The sequence below is a fragment of the Phyllobates terribilis genome, unplaced genomic scaffold, assembly GCF_046119375.1.
Source record: "Phyllobates terribilis strain yellow unplaced genomic scaffold, ASM4611937v1 Scaffold_469__1_contigs__length_1427685, whole genome shotgun sequence".
NCBI classification, from domain to species: domain Eukaryota; kingdom Metazoa; phylum Chordata; class Amphibia; order Anura; family Dendrobatidae; genus Phyllobates; species Phyllobates terribilis.
In genome coordinates this window covers 1,096,444-1,124,163 of record NW_027363229.1, presented here as the reverse complement: position 1 = coordinate 1,124,163, position 27,720 = coordinate 1,096,444, and positions in this window count along the sequence as shown.

Here is a 27,720-nt window from a genome sequence, read left to right as displayed (position 1 = left end):
AGCAGTGCTACCCCTGTACCATCACTCCCCTCATCTGCCAACTTTGCAAACTTATTGGGGTGTGCCAGATCAGGACTAGCCTCCCTTGCACTCTTCCCTCTACCCCCCCTTCTAACTGTCACCCAACTAACGGCCTCACTGTCCTGCAGCTCCAGACTACCACCCTCCCCCACATCTACCCCAGTGAGCGGCTGCTCAGTGAGCAGCAGACTCCTTTCCATGTTGTCAATGGATCTCAGTGTTGCCAGCTGCTCATTTAGATCCAGTATCTGGGCTTCCAAACGCACAACGTGCTCACATCTCGCGCAGCAGTAAGCAACCACGACCGGCTGTTCAGGATTGCCTACATGTGGCAAGATGTACACTGGATAGCATTGTCAATAATGGAGCTCATTTCCTAATGGGGATTGCAATAGACAGAATGTTAAGTAAAAAGAAAAGCAAAGAATTAATGAAATACAGACAGCAATTCAGTCCAAAGTCCTCCCTTCCAAACTTCCTGAATCCAAGTCACTGAAAAATAAGTCACACACTTACTTTCGTTCGCACTTACGCTCTGGTCACACTCCACTCGTTCACACTCGCAAATTAAGAGATTTAAAGAGGTTTTGTTTTGTTTTTTCCCCTTTTCCAGCAATACACCCTTCACCTCAATGCACTTCCAAAGGCAAGTTTGCCGTCACCAATATTGACGGAGATTGATATCAAATATAACATTTCTATGACGTTCAGAAGCTCAGAAACCATTTCCTAGGTTTCTGGTGGTTTCCCAGTTATGAAAGATACACCATCATAACTGGAAAAAGGCGAGCATCCCAAAAATGTGGTCCATGTGTTTGTGACAGTCATGTGCATTATTAAACTTGACATTAAAAGTTTGTACAGTTACACAATAGGGCTTTGGAGGGGAAATCCAGTGTAAACCAGTATGCTTGCCCTGGGCTGAGGTTTATGGCGGTTATAAAAATTCCTTGTTTGGGGGAAGCAAGAGTAGAGTTCTATGGAGGTCCCTTCCAAGTGAACAGGGGACGGAGATTTAAGACATCTCTGGCTGTCCTTTCAACATTTTTAAAACTAGGACAAAAATACATTTTGCCTGACAAAGGGAATGTCACTAGGTTTATTGCCACCTGATCTGAGCACAGCACAACGTGTGGACAAAGATCCCCAATTCCAACGACATGTTGCTCTCTGGGCTGACTGATGTAGTTTTGATAAGTGATCCTCCACCAGCAGGAGACTGCCACCAGAGGACTAGTAAAGCTGCTGCCATGTAGTCCAACCCTGTCCCCACAACTGATGAATAGCTCTGTACACTGTGCATTGGTAGCTTTCTGCCTATCAGTGGTGTGGGTGGGGTTATACAGAGCCCAGCATTCAGAGAATTAGATCTGCAGCAGACACAGAGTATGTGCCCACGAAGCGTTTTTCAAGAGGATATGCTGCAGAATTTCCGCAGCGTAAAGGCTTTTTTAGCGCTATGTTATCCGCCCCCCATGGTCCCCAATGTGATTACGCAAGTTCAATGCCCATGCTGCGTTTTTTTCCGCAGCGTTTTTCCGGCGGGGAAAAATCCGCAGCACGCTCATTAATTTTGCGTTTCCGCAAGCGGAATTGCCTTTGCAGTGCAATTAAAAACTCAAGGCAATTCCGCATGCGTTTATCCGGGAGAGGACATGCAGAAATGAAGCAGAAAATTTCTGCTTCATTTCCACAGCATGGGAACATAGCCTTACTCTGAACTGCACCAAGCGATCCATCACTGTAATCAGGATCTCTGCCCCTAAATCACCCTGCTCTCAGATGGGGCAGCAAAATCCTGGTGACAAATTCACTAACCCCATCCAGCTTCAGATGCAAGTATTAGAATTGATTCTGATGCTCAAAATTAAATGTAATGGCCAGTGGCTAATGGCAGGCAATAGGTACAGCAAAGTGTGGAAAAGTTACCTGCAGGATTGTAGGGAACAAACTTTTCAGTGTCGGGGTACTGCTGCTCGTCTGTCTTATCAGAAGTGCCAGAAACCTAGTGGGGAACAGGAACCAGGTCACAAGCTTCATTTATCCAGGGTTTACCATTAGGTTCTCCATATAGGATCTGAAAAGTAGTGTTGAGCCACCCCCGTAGTGTTCGAGTTCGGTTCGTCGAACACCCGTATGTTCGCCGAACACCTTCGAACACTTAAAACCAATGGCAGGCAAACAAAAACACATAGAAAACACCTTCAAAAGGTGTCCAAAAGCTGACAAACTGCTCAGTAGACACAACTAACACATGGAAAAGTGACAAGTACAAATAGTCATGCGAAAAGAAAAGAGGTGGAGGAGTAAAAGGAGGGGGAGACACAGATATAGGCATGTCATGCCCTTCTAAAGCCAAAAAAATGCGAAGCTAACACGGCCAGTCCGTTCCTGCCCGTGCGACCTCCGTGACGCCGGGTTTGTGCCAGAGCTGCGGTGGACCCTGACGGCTAGCACCCTCTCCCAATACTGGTGCCTGTCCGCTGGTGGGTCGAGCGAGCCCCCCTGCGGTGGAGACAGGTCTAAGCTTTTTAATTTAAATTGTCTCTCTAATTTGAATGAGTACACTTTAAATCCTTTTACAAGGATCTATTGGAGGGCAAGTCTGATGCCAGCAGCCGCGGGAATTCCAGCTCTAGTAGCGTCCACTAAAGCTGCTGCAGTTAAAAAGCTTTTATAAGATCGAGCTCGGCGGTCCACCGCAAGGCGTCCTACCGCCAGTCCCAGGCCCTGTGCCTTGGGGTGCCTCCCCGATGCTCTTCACTGAGTGTCCCGGGGGCCCGAGGCATTTCCTTTGAAAAAATTAAGTGTCCAAACTACAGGTGGTGCAGCTTGCTTAACAGTTGGGATAATCCGCTGACTAGCAGACACTGCTACTAGGTCCAAAGTATTTCCTGGGCTAGATACAGTTAAAAATTTGTAATTAGATACTCTCGTTGGATGCTGAGAAAGCATTCCATAGAGTCTCCTGGCACGCCATATATTATTTTCTTAAAAAGCTTGGGGTAGGGATCTAGGGGACCCTTTCATAGGCAAAATCACAGCCCGGTATCGCAATAAGTCACCTAGGCTGAAGATGAATGGAACATTTTCATCACCTTTCATAATCACCAATGGGACAAGGCAGGGATGTCCTCTGTCCCCTCTCTTATACATCCTAGTGATGGAGCACCTGCTCTCATCAATTCGCCATAACCCCAATATTAGGTGGATTGAGGTGGCAGGCACAGAGTACAAGTGCTCTGCATTTGCTCATGATGTCCTAGTATATAGCACTCACATATATCCATCCCTGCTGTTATGGCTGAAATAGATCACTTTGTTACATGGTCAAATTTTAAAATCAATGCAGCGAAGTCTGAGGCCCTCGATGTCTCCCTCCTCAAATCCATATAGGATTCCATCCAGTCCAACTTTCCCTTTGCCTGTCCCTCACAGGGTATCAAATACTTAGGAATTCGTATTCATAGAGACCTCTCCCGTCTAGGTTATCTTAATTTTGGGCCCTTTATTGAACAACTCCATACAGACCACGGTTGGCAAGTTAGAACTGTAAGATTCACTACGTGAACCACTGGTGTTTTGTGGAAAAGCACATGTACACTGTTCCAAATTATTATGCAAAAAGTGTTTAGGAGTGATAAGGGAAGAATTTGTTTGTTTGTCAGTTAAACTCATTGATGGTGATGTGTGTCAGGGCTCTTTATATCACTGTAAGCAATTGCAGACACCTGTGCTAATTAGTTTGGCAGGGGTGTCCAATGAAATGCAAGACTTCTTAAGAAGGCTGTCCCACATTATTAAGCAGCCTACATTTTCTGCCAAAATGGGAAAGAAAAAGGATGTGTCGGCTGCTGAGAAGCAACAAATTGTGGATTGTTTAGGTCAAGGCATGACTACAATCAACATTGCCAAGACACTTCATCCTGATCATCGCATAATCAAGAAGTATGAAGCTGATTCACAGTACACATGTGTGCGTGCTGATAAGGGAAAATTGAGGACTCTTTCCTACAGGCAATTACGTCAGGTTAAAAGAGCAGCGGCAAAAAAGCCTTGTCATAGCAGCAGACAAGTTTTTGAAGCTGCTGGTGCCTCCAACGTCCCCCGAACAACAAGATGCAGGGTCCTCAGAGGTTTGCAGCTGTGCGTAAGTTATCCTGTCGACCTCCTCTATCTAATGTACACAAGCAGAAAGGGCTACAGTGGGCCAAACAATACATGAACACTGACTTCAAAACTGTTTTGTTCACCGATAAGTGCCGTGCAACGCTCGATGGTCCAGATGGATGGAGTGGAGGATGGCTGGTTGATGGACACCCCATGCAAACACTGCTACGGCACCAACAAGGAGGAGGTGGAGTAATGTTTTGGGCTGGAATCATGGGGAGAGAGATTGTCGGCCCCTTTAGGATCCCTGAAGGGGTAAATATGAACTCCATAATGTATGTGGAGTTTCTCAAACAGCACTTCCTGCTATGGTTCAAGAAGAAGAACCGTGTATTCCGCAGCAAGATCATTTTCATGCATGATAATGCACCGTCTCATGCTGCACATAACATCTGCATCTCTGGCTGATATGGGCATAAAAGGGGACAAAGTTATGGTGTGACCCCCATGCTCCCCTGACCTCAACCCCATTGAGAACCTCTGGAGCATCATCAAAAGGAGTGTCTATGATGGCGGGAGGCAGTTCACATCTAAGCAACAGCTCTGGGAGGGTATTCTATCCTCATGCAAAACAATTGAAGCAGAAACCATCCAAAACCTGACAAATTCAATGGACGAGAGAGTTCAGAAGCTCCTTTCGAACAAGGGGTCCTATGTGCAAATGTAACATCACCTAGAATAAAGTTTTGAGCTGAAAACTGTTTGATTACAGTTTGTAATAACCGGCTAATGCTTATAATTTCAAAAATGACCATTTTTTTGCTCTTTATTAAAATGAAAAGGTTGATCGTAGAGTGTGGGGGATCTAAGTGTGGCAACCCAGTAGTCAGGATTATTTCGAATTCTGACAATCTGAGGGTCATGTTGCAGGTAGTGCAGCAAGAAGGCACTCATGTGTCTTGCGCATCTCGGAGCCCCAAAATTATTTTCCGGGCTAGATGCAGCAAAAAATTATTAGTAATTTGAAAGCTGGTGGAGCTTAGTATAGATGGCCTAATAGAATTAGTACTGCAAACTGCTACAAGGCCCAAATTATTTTCCAGCCAAGATACAGATAAACATGATTAGTAATTTGAAAGCTTATAACGGTTGGTGAGGTGATTTTAACAAATCCTCAAGCTTTTACTCTCCCCAGCATGACACAGGGGTAGAAAAGTCGTTTCGGATCCATGATTTGTTCATCTTTATGAACGTGAGTCTGTCTACATTATCAGTGGAGAGCCCCGTGCGCTTATCTGTCAGCACACCACCAGCAGCGCTGAACACACGTTCAGACAGAACGCTGGCTGCGGGGCATGACAAGATCTCCAAGGCGTAAGTGGCAAGCTCCGGCTATTTATCCAGATTGGAAGCCCAAAAAGAGCAAGGGTCCAGTGACACAGTCATGGCTTCAATGTTTACTTGGATATACTCCTGTACCATCGTCTCTAGGCGTTGACTATGTCAGACTTCTTGTCTCCTGTGGCCTTGCAAAGGATGGGCTAAAAAAGTGGTGAAATGATTCCGCAAAATTGATGTTACCAGCAGATACTGTGTTTGTTACGTTTTGAGTGCTGAACACTCGACGGTCCCACGGTTGGCAAGTTGGAACTGTGAGACTCACTACGTGCACCACTAGTGTTTTGTGGAAAAGCACATGTAAGATTCTGAAACAGTCCCTGCTGATACTCCAGCATGCGTGCATCTCTTTCTATGGCAGGAATAATTTCTGCAAATTTACTTTTGTACCGGGGATCTAAGAGTGTGGCAACCCAGTAGTCAGGATTATTTCTAATTCTCACAATTCGAGGGTCATGTTGCAGGTAGTGCAGCAAGAAGGCACTCATGTGTCTTGCGCATCCAGGAGCACCAAGTCCCTGTTGTGTTGGTGGCGAGGTAACAATCATGCTTCCTTCCTCTGCCCTCTCCCCCCAACCTCGCACAACAGAAATGTGATCAAGGTCTCCCTCATCTGATGAGTCTTCCATCAGTTCGTCCTCCACTCCTGCACCTTCCTCACTAGTTTGGCTGCTACCATGCGCCCTGGTAAAACCATCTCCCCCACCCTCACATGCCTGCCGCCTTGGTGCTGCCGACCATCTGGACCTTGCAGATGTTAGCCCTTCCTCATGCAACTCCTCCTCCTCTACTTCCTCCACCTCCTCTTCTGCCACCACCTGACTCCGAATTCTGTTTAACATGTGCTCCAGCATGTAAATCACCAGAATAGTAATGCTGATAATGGCATCGTCAGCACTAAACATCTTCTTCGCCATTTCAAAACTGTGCAGAAGGGTGCATAGGTCCCTGATCTGAGACCACTCCTCCAGCGTGATTTGCCCCACCTCTGGATCTCGTTGGCCCAGGCTATACGTCAGAACGTATTGCACCAGGGCTTGTCGGTGCTGCCACAGTCGCTGCAACATGTGCAGAGTTGAATTCCACCGGGTAGGCACATCGCATTTTAGCCGGTGAAGTGGCAGGCCCAACGACTTCTGTAGAGATGTAAGTCGCTGAGCTGCGGGATGCGAATGGCGGAAGCGAGCACACAGCGACCGTGCCCTCTGCAGAAGGCCATCTAGTCCGGGATAGTGGGCTAAAAGTTGCTCGACAACCAGGTTCAACATGTGAGCCATACAAGGCACGCGTGTGACATTGCCTCGGCAAAGGGCCGCACCCAGGTTTGCAGCATTGTCGCACACGACTTTCCCTGGTTTCAGGTCCAGTGGAGACAACCATTCATGAAATTGGTTCTCCAGAGCTGACCACAACTCCTCAGCTGTGTGACTCACATTTCCCAGACATTTCAAAGTAAAAACCGCCTGATGACGTTGAGCCCTGCTGCCAGCATAGTAAGGAGGTGTGCAGGATCCCTTCTGCGCAGTTAGAAAGCTTGTGGAATGACCAGACAGGCTTTGAGTGCAGGTGGAGGACCGAGAGGAGGTTGAGGAGGCAGAAGCAGTGGAGGAAATTCGAGATAAAGAGGATTGACGCACAACTCATGGGGACGGCAAGACTTGGACAGCAGCCCCTTGTCCTGCTGTCACCATAGTTACCCAGAGCCCAGTCAGCGACATGTAACGCCCCTGTCCATGCCTACTCGTCCAAGTGTCTATGGTGAAATGCACCCTGTCACACACAGTTTCTCAAAGAAGCGGTGATGTTGTGTGCGACATGCTGGTGGAGGAGCGCAGGCACACCTTTCTTTGAGAAGTAGTGCCGACTGGGCATCTGGTACTGGGTCACTGCGACAGACATAAGGTCTCGAAAATCCTCTGTGTCCACCAGGCGGAAAGGCAGCATTTCTGTAGCCAAAAGCTTGCAGATGGTGAAATTCAACCTCTTAGCTTTCTCATGGCTAGGAGGAAATGGTCTTTTACTTGTCCACATCTGAGGGACCGAGGGCTGGCTGTTGTGCTTAGACGAGGTTGAGAAGGGTGTCCCCGGCAAACTGCCGGTCCGTGAGGAAGATGCAGGCGGACATGTTAGGTTGCCTTGATCCAAAGGTGGTGCTATCGATGTCGGACAGCGCTGAACACCAGCTGGTGTTTCCACCTCCAAAGAAAATGATGACCTGCCAATCACGCTGGCTGTTGCAGGTAAAGAGGTGGCAGGTCTGCGTCCCAAAACAGGTGTGACTGCTGTCCCCCCAGTCACAGAGGATGAAGAGGCCGCGGATGCACAAGATGTGGCAGACGGCGGTTGGCCCGGCCGGCTAGGCCGCATTGTAGCACAGTGAGCTTCCCACTGCAATTTATGCTTCATATCCATGTGCCGGTTCATGCATGAAGTGCTCAAACTATGTATTTTTTGGCCTCTACTTAGCTTTTGCTGACAAATGTTACAGATAACACAAGTTGGGTCATCCTTATTGATCTGAAAAAATGCCCAGGCTATGCAAGGCTTAGCACCCATGCGACCTGAAGAGCCACCACGACTTGTGGTCAGAGGCAGAGTTGTGTTTGAGGATGCAGTTGTTGACGTGCTTCCAGTACTACGTCTGCCCAGGAAGGCGCAACCTGACCTCGTCGTCACTAGCATCCTCCTCCACCTCCTCTGCTGACCTCATCGACTGGCTAACTGTGGGTTGACAGTAAGTGGGATCTCCAACCTCATCATCATCACCCTGTGTGTTATCACACCCGTCGTCCTCAGAGCCAACCTCTTCCTGCCCTGACAAAAAACTAAAGTTGTCGCTCCAATCAGGTATATGAGTCTCATCATCATCTTCCTCATTGTCTCCACCAACAGGAGTTACAGTTTGGGAACGAGGGTCTACATTATGGTCAGAACCTTCTGCCTCTGGTCCTGGATCCGACTCAAAGATTCTGGGCATCAGTGCAGATCATTTCCTCGTCTGGATTCACAGAAGCTCTGCAGCCGACCTCTAATTCCCAGGCTATAGTATGAGTAAACAGCTCTGCAGACTCCACCATCTGTGTTACCCCATACTAAGACGGGCAGCTGGAGACTTGGGAGCTGTGAGGAAGCAAGTGCGATTGGGGTGACACCTCTGAGGACTGGAGTATTTGTGATGTTGAAGTTGAGGTGGAGGAGAGCCCACTTAAAGGAGCACTTGATATCTGTTGAAGCACATGCTGTTTTTGTGCCTCATCTGGAATTTGTAGCGATTGGCGTGGCCGTAAGAAAGGGATCTTCTCACATTGTCCGCTAAAAGAAGTAGACATCTTAGTTTGGCTGGAAGATTGTCTTTCTTCAGCAGATGTTACTGTTGCTTTAACACCTACCCCATGGATACAACCTTTCTTTCCCTTCCCAACATGCCTATTCCCCTTTCCACAAGCAGCAGGCCTTTTTCCACTCATTTTGGTGGTTAACTAATTGACAACTCTGGAGTTGTTTGCACAAAAACAATGAATGGGAACCGAGCAGAGCTGAGTGGCCAAACTGTGGTATTAGCCCAAAAGTATTGGCTGGGTTAGATGCAGAAAAAAATTATTTTGAATTTGCAACCTGGTGGAGGTTAGTATAGATGGACTAATAGAACAAGTCCCACACACTGCTACAAGCCAAAATATTTTTTTTTCAGAGCAAGATGCAGATAAAAATTATTTTGAATTTCCAACCTGGTGTAGGTAAGTATATGTAGCACCCTGAGGATTCGGCTGCTACAGGGGTATTGCACCTCAACCCAGAGGTGTGATATTCCACTCCCGGGTAAGGATGGAGTGTGGAACTGAGCTCGGTAGGCTGCATGCACTACACACATCCCATTTCCGAGGAGCAGACCGACGGTACTCCCACTTAGAAATGTGCAGGTACGACCGAGTCTGTTCCTGGCTGGAGTGGGAGGGGGGTGGTACATCCCAAGTAGTGTAGGGGCAGATAGGGGGAGCAGCCTGGGTAAAGTTAGGAGCTCATTGGGTGCTGGTCACCTGAGCTCACACATAGAGGGTGTATATAAGGTGGGCACCAACTAAGAACAGGGTCAGATGCAGAGAACAAGTCAGATGCAGAGAACAAGTCAGTTGCAGAGCAGAGGAGAAGAGAGACCCAGAGTGAGAGAGGAGAAGAAAGAGAGACCCAGAGGGGGAAACAGCAGAAAAGGACTCCAAGATCCCAACTTAAATCCCCGGGTGAAGAGTCGGCATCAGGGTACCGGAACCCAAGCTGGTGGGGGTAAAAACATTCCCCAGCCAGAGACCGGAGACCGTGGGCAGCGTTTGCCACGGTCACCCACCACATCCACCCCGAAGGCACACCACATGAAGGGTCAGGGAACCCAAGGCCAAGGGTGTCCCAACAGAAGGCCCGAGGGAGCTGGACCTAGGTGGATCACTGGTGGGGACGGCCAGAGAACGGGACAGAAGGAGAGCTCAGGGCCACGCTCCGGACTTGTTTGGGGGTTGGCTGGATCCAGGACCTGGTGGACGCAGCACGGCTCGGGTGGTCACTCGAAGCTGGAGTGACCAGTACAACATCTGCAGTAAGTAAACACCCTTAACTGCACAACCCGACTCTGTCTTCATTGCCGTCTGCACTGCACCACCACAACCCCCATCCTCTGCACCTGTCCCCTCTGAGGCTATACCCCTCCCGTTGGGGGTTATCCCACCAAGCTGCGCACCCACCATCAGCCTCAGCGGACCCTGCTGCAGCGGCGGCCACAGTGACCGCATCACAACGGGTGGCGTAGTCGACACAAAAGAACTCTTAATAACATCTGTAGGACTGCCACATAACACTGAGCTTGACACCCTGGGCACGGACCGGGTCACTGCCACTCGGCGACTACAACTCCCATCTGATCCGGCTCCGGGTATTCCCCTAAAGAATATGGCCCAGGGGGCGCGTCATATAGATTGACTAATAGAATGATGCTATGCCCAAAAGGTTTTCCTTCACTAGGTGCAGTAAAAAAATTTGCATTCTATACACAGGTGGTGTAGCTTGCAACACAGATAGGCTACTCCACTGACTAACACACTGCAAGAGGCCAAAAAGGATTTGCTTTGCTAGATTTAGCCAAATGCTGTGAAAAAAACTTGCACAGCACTAGTACAGACCTGCCTGGCAAAAAGTGATAGGAACTGATGTAACCTAGTCCTCAAAAGGACTGCAATCACAACTATTCCCTACTCCCAAGCTATCTGTAGATTTGTGCGAAAATTGGCTTGAAATTAACACAAAGTATAGCGCACACAGCAACAGCAGTGCAGTCTAACACGCAGCTGCAGCAGTGAGAAAATGGTGGTGACGGGGAAAATGGCTGGGTCTTATAGGGCAAGGACATGTGACATACACTGCCAATGACATGCCCTTGCTTGTGTGAAAAAAAGCAGTTCGCTCCGTGTGTGCGCTGCTGATAGGCTGACAGATTGCACCTCCCTACTGTAAATGCGGGAAAGAGAAAAAAAAATGGAGATCTTCATTATTTATGCAGAGATCCATCCCCTGCCCCTCCCCCCACCCCGCTGTACACTCAAACTGCGTATTTACATTAATTTTCAGCATTACTGAGAAAAAATCCAGTTATGATTTTGGTGCACGAACAGTTATCGAACATAACCTCGAACAGCCGAATTTTTCTCAAATTGTTCGTGTTCGCCGAACGGCTCGAACACCGCCCAAAACAGCTCGAAGTTGAGATTGGCAAACAGTTCGAGTCGAACACCGCTCCTCTCTACTGAAACTGAGTCAGCCAAGTCCTTGTGGCATAGCTGTGGCCTGGCCATACACTATTTGGCTAGCAGCCATCTCTCCCAACATACAGATGAGTTCTCATGTGTTCTGTGGGGAGGAGGGTAATCGCCTGCCTCTAAGCAATTTGTGCCTAGAGAACAAGGAGCGGGTATTTGAACTGAACATTTGTTAGGGCAGCTAGATTAGCCAGATATTAGCCCACTTTAATCAAACAGAAAACAATGGGACTTGTAATTGTGGTGCCCCTGATGGTTCAGTCACCACAGAGATAGTGCACCTCACCCAGAGGTGTGGAGTCTCCTTCTCTCAGGTGAGGAGGGAGTGCTGCCCAGAACCCCAACACCCGCATTCAACACTACACTGCTCCAGGCCGGCTGGAGGGGCAACATGCATGAGCGCAACTGCTGAGCCCTGTCCCAGGCTGGAGTAGGGGGAACCCAGAGGTAGGGGGAACCAGTAGTGGGTGTGGGTGGAGGAAGTAGTTTAAGGGAGCACTATAGTAGTAGGTATATAAAGGGGAGCCATTTTAGGGTGGCAGGAGAGTTCGGTAGAGGAGTCAGTGGAGAACAGTCAGGGATCAGAGTCTCTTTAGGAGCTCTGCTCCACAAGCAGGGCCCAGTGCTAGAGGCCCAGGAGGGGAGCAGAGGAGTAGGCACCGATCTAAGGAAGGGATCCTAGGGGGTACGGCGAGTGCAGGACAGCACCCGTATGCCCCGCATCTGTCAGAAGACAGGGATCGTAAGCCGCAGGAAGGGGACGGACCCCTGGTCCAGCCGTGTAACTCCAGGTCTTGGCTGGGAGGCTTCTGGCTTATATAGTCAGTTGCTGAAGCCGCATTCTAATCCCCGTGAGGGACAAGCAGGTCCGGGAACTCCAACGTACAGGAGGGGCTTCAGAGCACCCAAATGGGATTGAGAGTGGGAAGCACAGGGCAGGAGGGAGACAGACCCAGTGTGAAGACTGTCTAGCTAGGAACACAGAAAGTGGAGTTCTGTCAGGTGCTCCTAATCTACCTGAGGAAGTGCTGAACCCCTGCCTGGTGAACGCAGCGCGACGTGGGGAGGCTGACAACTGTACAGTGCACCAATGGAACTGTCATAAGAACTGTGAGAAAAGACTCGGATGACTGCATCGCACTGCCTCAGTCCATTCTTTATCTGTGCCATCTTTCCCTCCCTGCACTACAACGCCCAGTGCAACTTTCACTGCCTTACACTGCCCAGGAGCAAGCTCTACCTGTGGAGAGCCACACCATCCCTGCTGCCGTAACATCAGCTCCAGAGGACTGCTCCGCAGCGGCAGCTCCCTTTGGCTGCCTTCCACAGGTGGCGTCACAAACACTATCCCCAGATCCTCCAATATCTTCCCCTTTTTACTGACCGCCCTGGGTCACGGACCGGGCCAGCCACGGTGATATCCCCTATACCGGCATCCATAGGCCCAGCTGCCAGGGGGCGCGTCAGCTCTGGAGTCATGAACAAGATAAGTGACCAACCCGTTATCGGTGGGTGAAGTGTGCCTAAAGAACTGTGTAATGATACTGATGTGGTGCCCGCCCCAGAAGAACGGGCGCCATTATGTGCGTGATCAAAGACAACAGTATGGAACCTCCCATCGTGGGCCGGGTCCCAGAATGGCGCCAAAAGCATACCCTGCCCCTTGCAACTGTGACTGTCCGCATAGATGTGTCCGTCAAGGCAGGGAGGCCGTCACAAGGAGTGACCGACAGCAGATTGCCATGGGACCGACCCCGAAAGAGGAGGAGGAGGAGGAAAGAAGGAATGGAGACAGGGTGTGGTCTTAACCAGTCTAGACCAGGGTTCCCCAACTCCAGTCCTCAAGGCCCACCAACAGGTCATGTTTTCAGGATTTCCTTAGTATTGCACAGGTGATGGAATTATTGCCTGTGCAGGTGATGCAATTATCACCTGTGTAATACTAAGGAAATCCTGAAAACATGACCTGTTGGTGGGCCTTGAGGACTGGAGTTGGGGAACCCTGGTCTAGACAGACCGCACCCGGCAGACAACATGGACGGAAGTCAGGATCAAGCCTCCGCCTCTGGCCTGCTGCCGTGGCAAGCGACCCCCCTCACCCTGGAGGGAGAAGCCAGTAAGTTATCCCCGGAGGACGCGGAGTTCCTCCAGAGTGAGATTCTGGAGCTGAGCCAACAAGTGGACCGGGCCCAGCAAGCAGCAGTTACCAAGTGGAGGAGCGAGCTGTTGGAGAAGTTTGCAGCACGGTGTAGAGCAGCACAGGATGCCAGCAGCGGCAACCCAGCGGAACCCGCTGAATACCAGGAGGCCGTGTGCAGCACAGGAGCAGGTGGGAAGAAATCCCCTGTCCCAGACGCTGCAAGCGCCGACCTGCTCCTGGGCTTCCTACACCAACACTCTCCGTACCCCGCCATGCCCTCCCTGGAGCAGCTGCTCAGCCCGGAACCTCCACCCCAGGGCACTGACTGAGGACCTTCCACTTGTTGCCCTCCCGGAACCTCCACTCCCAGGCACTGAAGTCAGGAACCTTCTGCTGGGTTCCCTCGCGGAGCCTCCACCTCCGGCACCTGAGTGGGTGTACGGCGCGCCGGGCTTCGATTGGTCCACCCGGTTTGAGGACCAGCAGCCGTGCACGCTAGTGTTGATCGAGCACTAAAATGCTCGGGTGCTCAAATCTCGGGCCGAGCTCGCCGTGATACTCGGGTGCTCGACCCGAGCAACGAGCCCAATGTTAGTCTATGGGAGACCTGAGCATTTTTGGCATGGCACTCCCGGCCGTCTTTTAAAAGCCTAACAAGTGCCCAAAACGATAGTGACAGTGCTCAAATGACATGGGGACAGCATGGGGATCGCCCCAGAAAGCATTTCTGATGCCCAGGTCACTGCTGTCAACAACGTGGTCAGAGGTATTAAGCCACTTTTAAGGGCTCACAATAAAACATTCAAAAATGAAACTGAAACGGCTTTCCTGTGAAATATGTTAAGGAACTTCCTTTCCAGGGTAAAGACTTGTGTATAAGGTAAAATAAATAACCCCCCCAAAAAAATACTCCTCCACACCTTGGGCTATGTTAACAAGTAGCATTTTTTTAGAAGTTTTTGCACTTTTGTATTGCTTTCAACCGTGACAAATGCATTCACCGGGAAATGTCATTTTAACATTTTACAACCTTATCTGACCATGTGCTGTGTGACACATGCATACAGTGCTGAAAATACATGGGAACAGCATGGGGAATACCCCTGGAAGCATCTCTGACACCCAGGTCACTGCCTAAAAGTGTGCCCATCAGAAATGATCCTTGCCGCGTCAGAAGATGCAGACTTGCAACTATCCCCGTGCAAGTTCTTGTCCCAGGGTACTGTTCAATTGTACCTCCCCCATTCCTTGCAATGCAAGCGCAAGTATGCAGCCTGCCACCCACCCACCCCCAGGCTGCAATACCATACTGCTTGCTTGCTTTCACTTGAAATTGGGCCTTTTAGGCATATGGAGGCGAAATCTGGCCACCACGTCATGGCTGCGTTGGCGGCCTGGAATCCATACTCAGTCCCCAGCCGCCAGGTAGCCGGGCATCCACACTGGGTCCCCAGCCGCCCCGCGGCCGGGTGTCCACACACGGTCCCCAGCCGCCTGGGGGCAGCCGGGTGTCCATAAACGTTCCCCAGCCGCCCCTATTTCTCCTGTCAACTTCCCCCCACACACTTTTCTTAGCCCAGCCTGCTTTAGGGCAGCATTGGACGACACCACCAGAGAACCAGACTCCTCTGGTAGGCCCTGGCTTCTCCATCAGGGGAGTTGAGAGTGCCAAGGTGAGGAGCATGATGATGATGATGAAAGTTAGCATCTGCTTTGTTTTCTTGGAATGCAAGCATAAGTGTGCAGCCTGCCACCCACCCACCCCCAGGCTGCAATGCCATACTGCTAGCTTGCACTTGAAATGGGGCCTTTTAGTTTGGAGGAGGCCGAAGCTGGCCACTACCTCATGGCTGCTTCGGCAGCGAGGTATTCAAACTCAGTCCCCAGCCGCCCCTATTTGTCCCTCTGTGCCTTATACATAAGATTAAGCGCGTATACCAAAACATTACCTGTGCCCTCCCCAGTGCATTTAGTGGGAAGGACAGCCTATTCCGCTGTAGTGTGTGCATGCCAAACCCCTGTTCATGGTACATGCGAAGATGCCTCCCACCCTGCACCTGTCGTTGCAGACTTGCAACTATACCCGTTCAAGTCCTTGTCCCAGGGCAGTGTTCAATTGTACCTCTCCCATTCCTTGCAATGCAAGCGCAAGTATGCAGCCTGCCACCCACCCACCCCCAGGCTGCAATACCATACTGCTTGCTTGCATAAACGGTCCCCAGCCGCCCCCATTTCTCCTGTCAACTTCCCCCCACACACTTTTCTTAGCCCGGCCTGCTTTAGGGCAGCATTGGACGAGACCACCAGAGAACCAGACTCCTCTGGTGGGCCCTGGCTTCTCCATCAGGGGAGTTGAGAGTGCCAAGGTGAGGACCATGATGATGATGATACAAGTTAGCATCTGCTTTGTTTTCTTGGAATGCAAGCGCATGTATGTAGTAGCGGCTAGGCCTGAGGTGGTCAGCGTTTTGGCGCATATCCTACCTCCTCCGAGGATTTCTGGATGTTTTCCTGCTACTATCACAGTTCTATGACTCCCATTAAAACAAAGCTTCAGGTGATAAATGATGGATGAGGTAGTGGCAAAGGAGAAGGAGCAGGAGGAACAGGGACCATTCACATCAATATCAGGCCAGTCAACCACATATGTCTTGTAGGATATGTTTCTGTAACAAAAAGGAGCAGTTCGGCTACACAGTTATAGGGCATACAGTGAGTGCAATGCCTACCAAAAATTTTGAGGCACTCCAATGCCCCTTGGAAATGACATGGAGGTCAGAGGGCCTTAACTAAACAGTTTTTTCCATTTATACTAACTGGGTCTCCTGTACACTGTTAGCCTAAGCAGTGAATGGAAGGCTTTCCAAAAATTATGAAGAACTTGCAATGCCCCTTACAAGAGCCATGCAGCACAGCATATTACAAACATAAGTCCCATTATTGGGGAGTGGGTCTCCCATAGTATTTGCTTATGCCTTCCAAGCAAAAGCTTCAAAAAATTAGGAGGAAATGCAGAGCCCGTTCAAAGACTCGTGGAGGTCCCAGTAGCTTAACAAGACGGTTTTAATGCCCCTTACAAGAGACGTGGAGGTCAGAGTGGTATAACAAGACGCTATTAATGCCCCTCAGAAGAGACGTGGAGGTTAGAGTGGTATAACAAGATGCTTTTAATGCCCCTTACAAGAGCCAGACAGTACAGCATCTTAAAAATAGTATTCCCATTATTGGGGAGTGGGTCTCCCACAGTCTTTGCTTATGCCTTCCAAGCAAAAGCTGACAAAAATAAGGACGGAGGAACTTGCAATAATGGAAACACAGACCACGGTCACCCTGGTGGTATAGTGGTGGTGGAGGCTGAGGATAAGGAGAAGAACATAAAACAGCCGAAATGAGGAAGCGTATACCCATGTGTGGGTGTGAAGTGGTGCATGGGAATACACCTCCCGAAATAACACCGTGGATTTGACTTTATGTTACTCTGCTGTCATTTGGTGGTGATGAGAAGTCTGGCCCAATCTAGCCCTTGTTCATTTTGATAAGGGTCAGCTTGTCAGCATTGTCAGTTGACAGGAGAGTGTGCTCATCAGTTATAATTCCCCCAGCGGCACTAAAAACAAGCTCCAATAACATGCTAGCGGCAGGGCAGGCCAGGACCTCCAAGGCGTACAGAGCGAGTTCATTCCAAGTGTCCAGCTTGGATACCCAATAATTAAAAGGCACGAAGGACGCTGGTACGGTCGGCAAGGTACTCCCTCACCATCTTTTGAAACTTTCCACTCCTTGTGAGAGTACCCCATGCCTCAGGGTCTGAGAAAACTGTCCCAGAACGTTGACAGTGTTCCCCTGCCTCTACTAGATTGGAGTTGCCTCTCTCTCGCTTGTACGCTTTGGTTGGTCAACGAACTGTGACCTCTGCCGCTAGCGTGTTCAGATGGGAATTTTTTTTTAACAGTTCTGCAGCAAGGGCCTTCTGGTACAGGCCCATTTTTGTAGACCTCTCCACCTCAGAAATAAGACAGTGAAAGTTCTCCTTGTAGCGGGGGTCTACAAGTGTCACCAACCAGTAATGACTGTCACCCAACATTTTGACAACGCGAGGGTCACAGTTAAGGCAGCGCAACATAAAGTCAGCCATGCGTGCTAGACTGGTAATGGGCAAGATTTCCTTGTCCTCACCAAGATGACGACTGACCATGCTCTCCTCCTCCCCCCTGTCCTCAGGCCACCCACGCTGAACCGACGGTATAACACTTGTACAGGTACTACCATCTACAGCACTTGATAGCAGCTCCTGTTCCTCCTCTCCCTCTGTCCCCCAATGCACGTTGGGATGAGATGAGGCTGGGCTGTGTGTAATCGCCCACTACGGCTTCTTGATCCATCTCATCATACTCTGGCTGCAATGCCTCCTCTTTAATTCTCTGCAGAGAGCGTTGCAAAAGACAGACAAGTGGGATGCTGACACTAATGATGGCGTCATCGCCACTCACCATCTTGGTGGCCTCCTCAAAGTTTGTCAGGATGGTACATATGTCAGACATCCAGGTCCACTCCTGAGGTGGAGTGGACCTGAACATCGACGGCCTTGTTGTATCTGGTACACCACAACTGCTCTCTTCTGCTCACAAATCCTTTGCAACATGTGGAGGGTAGAGTTCCAACGTGTGGGGACATCACACACCAGTCGGTGTGCTGGAAGCTGCAAACTCTGCTGCAACACAGCAAGGGCGGCGGAAGCTGTAGCAGACTTGCGAAAATGAGCTGACAGGCGGCGTACTTTCACGAGCAGATCTGGCAACTCGGGGTATGATTTAAGAAACCGCTGAACCACGAGGTTAAGCACATGAGCCAGGCATGGTACGTGTGTGATCTCACCTCAGAGCCGCCACCAGGTTACGGCCATTGTCACACACGACCATGCCGGGATGTAGGTTCAGCAGTCTCAGCCACAGATCTGCCTGCTCTTTCACAGCTGTCCACAACTCACAAGCAGTGTGAGGTTTATCACCTGAGCTTATGAGTTTCAGCACAGCCTGTTGCCACTTGGCGGAGGCAGTACTGCAGTGCTTCCAGCTTGTAACTGATGTGGTGATATCTGAGATGGAGATGGAGGCTGAACAGAAGGAGGAGATGGAGATGGAGATGGAGGCTGAACAGAAGGAGGAGATGGAGATGGAGATGGAGGCTGAACAGGAGGAGGAGATGGAGATGGAGGCTGAACAGGAGGAGGAGATGGAGATGGAGGCTGAACAGGAGGAGGAGATGGAGATGGAGGAGGAGGCTGAACAGGAAGAGGAGATGGAGGAGGAGGAGGAGGAGGAGGAGATGGAGATGGAGGCTGAACAGGAGGAGGAGATGGAGATGGAGGAGGCTGAACAGGAGGAGGAGATGGAGATGGAGGAGGAGGAGATGGAGGAGGAGGCTGAACAGGAGGAGGAGATGGAGATGGAGGCGGAGATGGAGGAGGAGATGGAGGCGGAGGAGGAGCTATAAACTATGGGGGCAACTATGACTGACATAGGGCCCGCAATCCTCGGTGTGGGGAGGATGTGTTCCGTCCCAAGGTCCGACTGGGTCCCGGCTTCCACTATGTTTACCCAGTGTGCCGTCAGAGAGATGTACTGTCCCTGGCCACAAGCACTTGTTCATGTGTCTGTTGTCAGGTGGACTCTCCCAGTAACTGCGTTGTTGAGGGCACGGCAGATGCTTTGGGACACGTGCTTGTGTAGTGCGGGGATGGCACACCGGGCAAAATAGTGTCGGCTGGGGACCGAGTACCGAGGGACGGCCACCGCCATAAGATTGCGGAAGGATTCCATCTCCACCAGCCTAAAAGGCAGCATTTCCAATGCAAGCAGTCGTGAAATGTGCGAATTTAGGACTGTGGCCTGTGGGGCGTTAGCTGCGAATTTCCGCTTTCGTTCAAAGGTCTGGGATATGGACAACTGAACGCTGCGGTGGGACGTGGACGTGGATGCTGTTTCTTGAGAAACTGCCATAACAAGTGAAGACTGAGAGGAGGGGGAATCTTTACATGCAGTATGGACAAGGGATTGCCTTGCACACACAACAGGGGGTTCTATTGCACGCACAACAGTAGAAGAAGCAGTGGTGACACCCGCTGACACTGGTCGTGGACCCTGGGTTTCGCCCCACAAAGTCGGGTGCTTTGCTGCCATGTGCCTGATCATGCTGGTGGTGGTCAGGCTGGTAGTTTTGTCACCCCTGCTGATGCTGGCATGGCAGGTGGAACATATGACCTTTTTGGGGCTATCAGCAGAGTCTTTAAAAAAAATTCCAGACTCTGGAAGACCTACCGCTTGTACTGGCAACGTCCCTCGTGTTGGTGTTACGGGGAACGGTTGCCCGCCTTCTGTCTGCGGCCACCACACTGCTTCTTCCTGCCTGTTGAGGTACTCTGCCTCCCTCCCCCTGTGTGCTGCTGGCCTCACTCTGCATGTCCTCCTGCCACGTTGGGTCAGTTACTAGATCATCCACCACCTCCTCCTCCTCTTCCACTTGCGCACCACGATGCTCCTCCTCACTTCCTGGCAATTGTGTCTCGCCATCGTCCACCTCTTGTGACAAATTGGCAGCATCGACTTCCTCTGGCCGTGGCTGTTCAAATATTTGGGCATCGCTACATGGGATCTCCTCTTCCACCACAAGCGTATCAGGCGAGGGGCACAAATATGGAAATGGACCAGTGAACAGCTCTTCAGAGTGTCCAAGTGTGGGATCAATTGCTGTCTGACGACACTCAGCATGGTGGGAGGAAGGAGCATCAGGGTGAGGAGGAGTATGCGGTCGAGACTCACGGCTACTAAGAGCTGACTGTGTGGAAGACAGAGCGGAGGTGGTGGTGCCCATGTAACTGGAAGTATTATCTGCTATCCAATTAATAACCTGTGCACACTGATCAGTTCTCAATACTGGTGTTGTTCTGTGCTTCCCTAATAATTCGGTCAAGAAGTGGGAGCGAGAAGATGTGGCGTTGGTTGTGGCACGTTTTCACCTTGGCCACGGCCCCGTCCTCTGCACAAACCATCACCAGAACGTCCAGTTCCACGTCCCTTGCCACGCGCCTTGCCCATTGTAAAGGAAGTAAAATAGCTTACACTCACACTATCAATGGAAAAAGGGTAATAAAAAGTAGATTAGATCCGTGGAAGAGGAAAACCACAGTTCTATTTCTCTGGCCTACACCCGACTCTTTTAAACAATCTGAACAATCAGGGAGAAACTATTACTGTTTTTCTTTACGTAAAAACTACTAAAACCTGAATAGAGATTTTTTACCGTGGGATGGCAAAACCACAGTTATTGTTTACTGGGGTATACCAGACTTTTTTAAATAGATATAATTGCGGCTGAACAGTGAGCGACACACTCAAACCATGTTTTTTTTTTAGATACAAATGGGCCAAAGTGGATAATACAGAGGTTTGAACCGTGGAAGTGCAAAACAACACTTCTGTTTCTCTAGCCTACACCTGACTATTTTCAACAGATATATTTGGGTCTGAAAAATCAGACACGCTTTTTTTTTTGGGGGGGGGGGGGGGGGGGAACAAAAGGTTAATAAGATGGGTATTTGTACAGTGTGAAGGAGGAAAAAAAAAAAAAAAGGATTTTTCCTGTCCCCTGAGACCTGGAGCTAAGTCCAGCAATTTCAGCAACAGGAGCACACAGGACTGTAATGCAGCGTTTGCTGGTATAACCACTGTGTCTCCTATACAGCCTGCCTGCCTGGTATCTGGGATGGATATTAGTCCTGAGAAGGACTGTTTGTTTGATCTGGCAGCCTTTACAGACCCTACACTAACTATTTCGCAGTTTATATCTCTCCCTAAATCAGCAGCGCTGTCTCTACACTGTCTGATCCGGAGCGACTGTTTCCAAGATGGCGGCGCCCGGTTTTAAATACTCGAGGTGACGCTATGCGGCCAACCAATCACTGTAATGCCCACAAACAACATGGCTGCGGCATTACAGTGACTGGCTGGCAATCCCTGCATGTTCATTGGCTCTGTAAAGAGCGCCAAACATACAGGGCGGAGACCCGAGCTCCCGCCCGAGTAACCCGGAAATGCTCGGTGCTCGCCGAACATCCCGAGTAGTGAGATGCTCGGGCGAGTACTGAGCAGTGTCGAGCATGCTCGCTCAACACTAAAAATGACCTCTTGAACAAATTGAAGTTTAATAACAATAGGACAAATTTCATCAGAATTTCTTCCTTTGTTTTTATATTATAAAATACTCATCTGAAGACTTAATAATACAGATACATCGATACAATCAGAATAAAAGTCAACCCAATGTCTATTATGGACATATTGATACGATCAAATGAAATGAACTTTGAGGAAATAGACGTCCGCAAGCGTTTGCTGGTGCGGAAGCAGTGACATAGCCAGATGGCATTTGTCACGATGAAAGGAAGTTCTGCATCGATCTAAGTGTAGGTGGGACGAGGTAGCACATGAAACAGGCAGATCTGTCTGTAAACAAAACAAATGACAAACTACGAACAAACACTATTAACAACTCATATCGCAACAAACTCGTAGAGACTACATTATAAGATGCAATGCAATATATCAGTCTCCTTCCCTAGATATAAGAGACATATTAATACTGTGAGATCGCAGTGCAGCCAAGACATCTCTGTGAGAAAAAGATCCTACTGGAAGAATGAGACGAGTCCCTGCATGATTATATGATCGCAACATGATACGCCTGCAACGCACCCGAGTCACTCGATTGGATGACAGAAGGGGGGGCGCACAAGAGGGGGCACCAACTTTCCTATAAAGTCACGCTGGTTTAGCCGCCAGACGCTGCCGGCAACCCTGCTGATAAGTTTATTACAAAACTATCGTACTATCAAACCAAAAAAGATCATAGACTGTGAGCCCCTGATGACCATGAGAGTCTCATATAAGAATGATGAAACGCGTAGGGCTGAGCATTTCTATAGAAAGTCCTACAAGAGATGATTAGCCAGGCTACCTCAATATAAAGCTCCTAGATCAGGAGAAACAAGCACCGCACCTGGATATGACGGCAGCACTATAAAGCCGTTCTGAAGAGAATAGCACAGGACATGGTAAAATGAATATTATTAATGCCATTATCAGACTGCAGACTCACAATGAGGAGAAATGAGATGGCATGATTTCTAATAGCCAGAGGCCAAATTGAAAAGGGAGTTATAAATATAAAGAGATACCCCTAGGAATTGTGACTAATCCCTGGCCTCCCAACAAGACAATATATATAAATGGTTAGCCGGTGAGATAAATTAAAACCATTCACAATAGTCCTATGTTTAGGATAATTTTAGGAAATTTGTGACGGATTTTGGACACTTAAAATCTTTTTAAAATATTGAATAAAGGTTATTTTTTATATTTTACTCCCATTGGATTTGACTGAAATACTGCAGAATTATCTTGGAGCATATTTATACTACACTGCTCAAAAAAATAAAGGAGACACTCAAATAACACCTCCTAGATCTGAATGAATGAAATATTCTCATTGAATACTTAGTTCTGTACAAAGTTGAATGTGCTGACAACAAAATCACACAAAAATCATCAATGGAAATCAAATTTATTAACCAATAGAGGCCTGGATATGGAGTCACCCCCAAAATTAAAGTGGAAAAACACACTACAGGCTGATCCAACTTTGATGTAATGTCCTTAAAACAAGTCAAAATGAGGCTCAGTATTGTGTGTGGCCTCCACGTGCCTGTATGACCTCCCTACAACGCCTGGGCATGCTACTGATGAGGTTGCGGATGGTCTCCTGTGGGATCTCCTCCCAGACCTGGACTAAAGCATCCTCCAACTCCTGGACAGTCTGTGGTGCAACGTGACGTTGGTGGATGGAGCCAGACATGATGTCCCAGATGTGCTCAATCTGATTCCGGTCTGGGGAATGAGCGGGCCAGTCCATAGCTTCAATGCCTTCATCTTGCAGGAACTGCTGACACTCCAGCCACATGAGGTCTGGCATTGTCCTGCATTAGGTTTCACCCAGGGCACCAGCATAAGGTCTCACAAGGGGTCTGAGGATCTCATCTCGGTACCTAATGGTGGTCAGGCTACCTCTGGCGAGCACATGGAGGGCTGGTAGGTCCTTTCACAAGCATTTTGGTCGTACTATCACTTCTGGTCGGCCTGGGCTCACGTTATTGTCGTGCACCAGCTGTGCCAAGGCCTGCATTTTGTCATGGAAGCGTAAGACATTCAATGACTGACACTCCAGGGGAGGCCAAGTCCCCTTCCCAGACCTCCTTCACCAGAGCCAGGCGCCCCGCGCACGCCAGTCGTACAGGAGCTCAAAAGGGAGAACCCCGTTGAGGCCCGTGGAACCTCCCGGTAGGCAAGGAGCAGGTGTGGGAGGTACCGCGCCCAGTCGTGCCCCTAGGAGTCAACCAACATCTTAAGCATCTGCTTCAGAGTGCCAGTTCGCACAGGCCATTGGTCTGTGGGTGGTATGGGCTGGTCACCAGATTTTGCACCTGTATTTGCTTACAGAGGGTCTCCATCAGCTGCGACATGAACTGGGTTCCCCGGTCGGTGAGCATTTCCTGGGGAAAACACACTCGGGAGAACATCTTCAGTAAGGCGATAGCCACCTTGTCTGCCCGAATGGATGACAAGGCTACCGCTTCCGGGTACCGGGTGGCATAGTTTACTACCATCAGTATGAAGCGTTTCCTTGAGCTGCTGGGAGTGGCCATCGGGCCAGCCAAATCCACAGCTACCCTCCTGAAAGGCTCTTCGATGATGGGCAGAGTTACCAGTGGGGCTTTGGGCCACCGCCCCACCTTCCCCACCCTCTGACAGGTGTAACACGAACGGCAGTAGACAGTTACCTCAGCCCCCAACCTTGGCCATTAGAAATGCTGGGCTAGCCTGGCCTTGGTCTTATGGATCCCTAGATGTCCAGCCATCGGAATTTCGTGTGCCATCTGCAACAAACTCCACCCTGAACGGATAGGGTACCACTAACTGTCGATCCCTGGGCCACGCCTCCGGTGAGCCTCGCTGGACTGCTACCCGGTATAGCCATCCTTGGTCCCAGACCACCCACTGGAGGACCGAGTTCGAGGGAGGCTGTGCCGCCCGCTCCTCACGAGGCTTCAGGCTGTCAGTCTCTAACGCCACCTGAAACCCCTGACTGGACATGGCCAGAATAGACAAACCTGCCACGTCTCCTGGCCTCCGTCTGACCCGGCAGCCACTTGGTCGGAAGGGGAGAAGCAGTCGGACTCCCGAGGGGCCACTAGGGCCCGGGTGCCGCCACTGCAAGCAACAGTGGCTACGGCCGCTGAGACCGCAGGTAGCGCCCGTTTCTCCTCTGCTTCTGACCAAGCATCTGGTCTAAAAGGACTACCCTGGCCCTCTAACATCCTGGTTGTGGAGGAACCCTACCATGCGGCCTTACCTGGGAGCCCTATCTCTCCTGGAACTGCCCCGCCCTCCATGGCATGCTCCCCCTCTGCAGCTGTTTGCCCCTTGTCTGCCCCCTCTGCAACAACCTCACAGGACAAATTTCTCCAGCCTGCCGTATGGCCACATTCTGAGGCCTCATCACAGCTGACTTGATTGATCTCGTCCCCCATGGGGAGAGAGGTGTTAGGGGCTCAGGGTGGTGAGGGGCTGCTGTGTTCCCACACTCTGGCTCCCTGATAAAGACACATGTCCCAATTCTCCTGTGCTCTGTATGTGGTGTGTAACACTCACGTTTTGGTCGCAGATCTCTGCTGTCTTCGGTTCTTCCACCTCAGGAACCACCGCACACACATTAGGGAACTTCCACTCCATTTTATAAAAAAGAACTTTACTTGAACGTTTGAATACAACTTCATACAGCATGCAGCATTGATCACATACACCTTGGCGATGGACAGCGCCAGCTTGATGCCTCCAATCCCGGAGCCGGCGAAAGTTTTATCAGGTATCAAATCCTAGGGTGACACCAGTTCGGGCCGCACAAGGGTCATCTCAGCACCGGTGTCTCACAGTCCCATTGCTCTGGCGTGGCCTATGGTAACAGTCTGAAAGTTGTCAAGGGACCTCCCACCACCCCCACTCACACACAAAACAGTGGACAGATTCTGGGACGAGGATCAACTGCTCTCATTAGGGCCCACATGTGATCGACCCAGCAGTCTGCAGGACACCACTGCATACTCTGGAGCTTCTTCCGGTATGACTCAGGAGTCAAGTTGTACTGCCAGACCAGAGCCTGCTTGAAGTCCTCATAGCTCAGGGTTGTCTCACTGTGCAAGTACCCAAAGATTTCCAGGGCCTTACCCCTAAGCTGAGGGGTTAGGAACCGGACCCACTGTTCCTCAGGCAGATGGTACTGATGGCAGTTTTTTTCAAATGCCAGCAAGAAAGTGTCCAAGCCCCCTCCTTTGTGCAGAAGGGAGAAGTCATTCGTCCATAGCTTCGGGACTCGGATCTCAGGGGACTTGCGACTGGCTGGGGCCTGCAGTTGGAGCTGGAACACATCTTTCTGGTGCTCGTGCTCCCGCTGACGTTCTGCCATGAGGGTCTCATAGGTGGCCCTGTCTCCAACCTGGAGACTGGCTAGGGAAACTTGTATGAGGGGGTCAGGTGGTGGGTAGCCCACTGCGGGACCGACCACTGGTGAATCTCTCTCTGGGGGGCCTAAGTTGGACTCCCCTTCTCTTAGAGTAACGTGGTCTTCCACCTCCTCAACACCATATGGTGCATTGGCCATCTCCTTGGTTTTGGCCCTGGTGCCACTGGCCATCCTTGCACTCTATGGTCAGTGACACCGAACTGCCACCTGATGCACCCACACACACCTTACAGTATTTGCACTCGGACTGTCTAGTGCTGAGCTGATCTTAAGTGTCTGAGTATGCGTTACACACACACACTATTATCTTGATCCCACCGCTTGCCACCAATGCAAAGAAATTGGCAGCAGGAGGGACCCCGCAGAATCCTACCACTGTCGGAACTGATGAATCCACACCCCACCACCTGCCTGACGTCACAATTACGTGAGACGGAGCACGTGGTACGGATCTGTCATTTGCACCATCGTGACATTCCGCACCCCCTCGAGGACGTGTAAGGTCAGATTGGTACAGTTCTACACAGACAATGGGACCTCTGCTTATAAAATATATAATTCCCGGCATGACTATATTCTCAACTACAGCTGGAACTTTTATGCTGAAAGGGGTCCTGCCCACACATTCCCCTGTCATGACTTCACTGTGGGCTTGGCACCACTTCATGGTTTTATTAAGATCTCTAACTTCCACAATAACTCCTCGCTGGTTGATCGCAGAAGTTTCCATGTAATATCACATTTCTTATTACAAATTTACCTTTCTTTAGAGACTAGACATGACATATCTTCGGTTGGTCATTCCTGCCTTCTTGCATCATAGCGCACCTGTACTGTTCTCAGATAAGGAAAAATATGTATATTGTTCCTTAGCTAACCCTGCCACTAAAAATATGTATCCTATCACAATCAGTGTTATAGAAACTCTGATATTCCATATTTCATTTCAGTGCCTACCAGACTGCAGCTTGAATACATGTGCAAATGGAGATGAGCCAAGCTTCAAAGGAATTCTAGGAGCTGTATCCTTTTCACCCAGGTGTCAATTCATCACTCCTGTCTCCATTTTATATGGTGATTAGCCTGAACACTTGGTGGATCCCGCTATTTGCATATGGGCAATTGGGAAGAGTGTAAGCTCTTGCTCCTTTGACAAATGGTAGATAGGGGAGGAGGGAAGAGTGAGTGGGATTTCGGAGGGGGAGAAAGAGATTCTCAATATTTCTATGACCGTGACATTTCCCATTCTCTTGGGATCTCGAAAATCTAGATTATGAATAACTAGGACATGCTATAATTCAATACCGAGTTATGGGAATACTGTATCTGACACAAAGGGCATGCTGCATGGCTGGGGTCCAAAGGGGGTCTTGCTGTGGCAGCTTCTTGGCTGAGAGCTGCTGTGAGACATTTGTCACTCGCTGCCTCTCTGCCCCCTCCCTTCTTAGCTGCAGAAGTGTCCAGTTACAACTGTATGCTGTAGACCTCTATAATCCCACCAAACAGGGCACAATGATTGACATGGGGTTAAATTTTCAATATTCTTCTCAAGGCAAAATCACATTAAAAAAAGATGGCATCACTTGCTAACTTCTGTGATCAACCAGTGAGAAGTTATTG